Source organism: Pteropus alecto, unplaced genomic scaffold, assembly GCF_000325575.1.
Source record: "Pteropus alecto unplaced genomic scaffold, ASM32557v1 scaffold78, whole genome shotgun sequence".
NCBI classification, from domain to species: domain Eukaryota; kingdom Metazoa; phylum Chordata; class Mammalia; order Chiroptera; family Pteropodidae; genus Pteropus; species Pteropus alecto.
Window position 1 is genome coordinate 13,484,385 of NW_006443124.1, and position 4,757 is coordinate 13,489,141.

Consider the following 4,757-nt stretch of genomic DNA (forward strand, 5'->3'; position numbering starts at 1 on the left):
AGGTTAACTTCTTTAAGAAGCAGCACTCCTGTATCTTGGTGTACCCCGGTATAAAGCTTTTTAAACTGAACGTTAATAAAATTTTTGACACTGTCACTTCTATCAAAAATGCAGTTAAACCACTTGTGTCTTAAAGCAATATGAATTTCACCTCCTAAAAATATGTGGTTTAATGGTTACCTTTAAGGATCTCAAAGTAAGATCTTCAAAACTGAGTAGAATGATCTGTAGCAATCTAGACAGACTTTGACTTGTATATTTGGTTTAACCAGTATTAAACAATGGGATCCTCTTCCCTTTTTGTTTTTACGTAATGCCTGATAATACAGAACAGTTTTCAGGGAAAGCTGTGTGGGCCATCAAAAGGGAATAAAAAGGAGAGGGACTAACTGGGATGGGAAGGATCTAGAAACACAGCACTAGGTATTGATAATAGATTCATATAATTTGAGTGTAGAGATTAGATCAAGTTATACACAGCAGCGGTCCCCAACCTTTTTGGCACCAGGGACCGGCACTCCTATGAGAATCTAATACTTTATGATCTGCAGTGGAGCTGAGGAGGTGATGCCAGCACCAGGAAGCGGCTGCAAATACAGAGGAAGATTCGCTCCCTCACTTACCGCTCACCTCCTGCTGTGCAGCCTGGTTCCTAACAGACCGCGGCCATTACTGGTCCATGGTCCAGGAGTTGGGACCTCATATATAGAGCATCACACCAAAATGTCAGGCCCAAAGCATGTATTCACTGGTCTTTGATAGGTGAGGAGGAAAGATGTGAGTGTCCATCTAAAATACTGCTGGAAGACAGTTCATGTTCTCACAAACTTCTCATCCAGTGGTGAGAATAAATCTACGATTTAGTGGACACTAGACCTGCCAATCAGTATTCTCATCTCCTTTTAGGGTGACTATCTGCCCACTGCTGAGTGTTGTATGGTAGGAAGTTATCCTCAATGTGTTCTGCTTTCCCACACAAAAATCGAGGGGATCTGGGAGATTTCATTCAACTTCCTCCTTTGTCTGTCTTAGAACATCCTAGCATGGCACATCTTTGGCCAAGCAGAATCTCACTGTCTGAGCATTTTGCACCTTAGACCCAGGGACTGAGCACAGAAGACACAGAGTTCGCGAGTGTTCGCTTACACCAGTGGCAAGGACTTACGGTCAGGGGGGTGGACACTCAGTGGCTACCTGCTTCCTGCTTCTCCAAGGCCTCCCTTTGGGTCCTATACTCTCTCCCGTACCCTTCCAGTAGATTCTCTTTTTGTTTAAGTAGCTGGAGTTAGTTTCTGTTGCTTGCAACGAAAGAATCTTAACTGATGCACATGAAGTGAAAAATTAAACCATAACTAGTTATTTAAATCCCAAAGATCTATTAAATCCCATTCTGTCAAGACAGACATATAAATTTGAATTTTTAAATTAAAAATATAATGTAAATATATAATATAAATTATATATAAATATATTACTATGTAAAAAAAATGTTTTATTATATATTACATATTAATATATTTTAAAAAATTAAAAACCTAAGAATGGAAAAAATGACCCTACCACTCCAACACAACTATTTTTGTTTTCGTTTTTCCTTTGTGTCGACATATATATTTTTAAAATCTGATCAAAATCAATTTTTTTTTAACATCTTAAAATGTCACTTTCTCCTTTGTCAGTAGACTAAAGTTGAGGGGAAAACAGGTGAGGTGGTTTACAAAAGTATTTCTTTAAGGAAAAAAATGTTAATTGAAATGTTTGTAACCCTGTTGAGGTTAATCACTGTTGCCCAAATGGTCTGACCTTGTTGGCTCAAAATACTATTAATTTCTCTCCTCTCAGTCAACTTTTTTTTTTTTTTTTCTAAAACTGCATTACAAAGGAGTATTTGTAGTTTAATGATACTGATACCAACTTGTCTAGCAAGGTTTTAAAGGAGCTATTTGCCTAATGTACATGGTTTGGGTGTGAAGAGATGGTATTAGTCACCTTTTGGCTGGGTGTCTATGTGCTTGGACTCAGCACGTTGGGATGGCTGGTAGAGCAACGAAGAGCTGTAGGAAGGGTTAACTGGCTCTGTGTCGGCTTTATGATGTAAAAGCTGAATTGGAACAACTCTGACCCTCTTGGATTTATTTCAAATTTATCATGTACCATAGAAGAAATACAATCCACTTGGTTAATCATGTACAATTTACAATTTACTTGCTTCCTATTTTCCAGAAACACAGAGTTACTATTTAATGTTAATAGCATGTGATACATTAAGCGTCATAGGGAAAATAACTGCACTTGGAGTCATAAGCCCTGGATTCCGGTCCTTGCTCTTTTTCTAAACAGTTGAAGCCTGGACAAGTCATATAATTCCTCTGTACCTTAATGCCTCATTTGTCAATTCTTTTCATTCCTTTGGCTTTCCAGTTTTCATCTTTAAATAGGGGAGTTAGGTTTGATAAATACCTGTATGTTTTATCTTATGTGAGACTCATAACAACCCCAAAAAAGTAGATGAGAAAACAATGGTCATTGAGTTCCAAGTAAAGAAACTGGAGCTCACAAGGCTATCCAGCATGTCCTGCATCTTTCAATAAGTGGTAGAGCCAAGACTCAGGTACACACCTGATATGTTAGTTATCTGATAATACATAACAAATTTCCTCAAAACTTAACAGCTTAAAAAAACTTATAATTGCACAGTTTCTGTGGGCCAGAATCTGGAGACAGCTTAGCTGGTGGTTCTGGCTCAAAGCCTCTCATGAGGCTGCCTTCAAGCTTCTGCTGGAACTGCAGTCTCATCTGAAGGCTCAATAAGGGGAGGATATATTTCTAAATTCACTTACGTGGTAGATAGTAGGTCTCAGTTCCTCCATGGCTGTTGGCTGGAGACTTCAGTTCCCCACCACATGGGTCTCTTCACAGATTGCTGTAATCTTTCAACTACAGAGCATCTCACTTCTACCAGAGCAAGTGATCTGAGTATGCATGCATGGGAGAGAGTGCCCAAGACAGAAATCACGGTCCTTTACAACCTAATCTCTGAAGTGATGTGCCATTACTCCCGCCATATGCTATTGTTTACACAGACTAACCCTGGTTGAATGTGAGAGGGGCTACACAAGGTGTGAAGACTAAGAGATAGGGAGTCACCTTGGAGGCTGACTACCATATTCTGCCACTCTCTCATTTGTTCACATTTTAAAAGACATCATTTCAATGATAGCCTAGGATCAGTGAATATCAGCAAAGAAATAGAAGAGATAAAGAGGAACCAAATGGAAGTTTTAGAACTGAAAAATACATTAACTGGAATTAAAACTTTACTGGGTGGACTCAACATCAAAATGGAGCAGACAGAGGAAAGGATCAGTGAACTTGAAGAATGAACAATAACAAGAAGCAATTAAACATACAGATCCAACTACCAATATACAGGAAATATGTTAGAGAAAAATGTTAACCTACACTTCAGAGATGCAATCAGCAATATCCAGACCATGAGAAACTCAAGGACAAGCAACTCAGTCTCTTCATCAAATACATTCCAATTTTAAAAATTGCACATGGGGGAATCTATAAATTGCAAGTGAAAAGACACATTGACCAGCCAGAATATATGGACCTTATTTGTATTCTGACTGCAACTAACAAATATAAAAATAAATAAAAACATGTGACATTTATGGAGGTTTGATAATATTAAAGAATTGTTAATTTTAGGTTTTATAATCAAGAATATGTTCCTTTAAAATGTCCTTTTAGAGATATGTACTGAATGAAAACAGATGAAACGATATTTGGAATGTGTTTCAAAGTGACACAGGATAAGGAAAGTGGAAGAAAGATGTACATACAGAGCAGAACTAGCAATGTGATGATGGCTGGAAATGTATCCACGGAGGGTTATCACACTATTCTGTTTTATCCCCTGTGGATGTTTGAAATTCTCCATAATTAAAGGTTAAAAAGAAAAAAGATGCCATTGTCTCTTCTTATTCCATGAAGCTGATCATCTTCCCCTTTACCCTGGCAGTAAACTGGAAGTTTATTTTCACAGTTGGATTTTTAAAAAAAACTTTCTGTACTGGAATACATTCAGCAACACTGAATGCAGATTTATCATGATGAATGGCAGGGGGATTGAGTAAGTTACATAGGGAATGGTGAGCCCCTTCACTCCCACATTCCACTGGGTAAATGAAATGCTGCCAGCCATGTTGATATCCTCCAGGCAACAGACTAGAAGATTTTTCTCTGGAAAACCTGACTATTCCAAGAGGAAAGACCTAAAGACACTGATATGGAGGGTCCCACAAGAAAACAACCCAGCCAGATAACCTCAGAATCACAGAGCTTCTGATCAGCTCTTTAGCACTTCACTCTTACCTGAATAGACCAAGAAATGCTAGACATTTGAGAAAGGCCTCTGGCATAATAGAGACAAAAACAAATGGCATTGGTGGGGGATTTGGAAGAAAAGCCATGCAGGAAAAAGAAAAATAAACAATCTTAGAATATGTGAGAGGTAAGAAAAGATTTTGCTTCCATGAAGCAAAAATAAAATCCTATTTTTTAAAAGTCTAAGAACAAAAAAAGGCTTGAAAATTTAAAATACGACAGCAGAAATGAAGGACTCAAAGTAGGATTGGAAGATGAAGTTGGGAAAATCTCCCAAAAGTAGAGCAAAACAACAAAGATTTAAAAAATAGAAAAGATGAAATTATATAAATCTTGCAGTCCAAGAGTTCCAAAAAAATAGA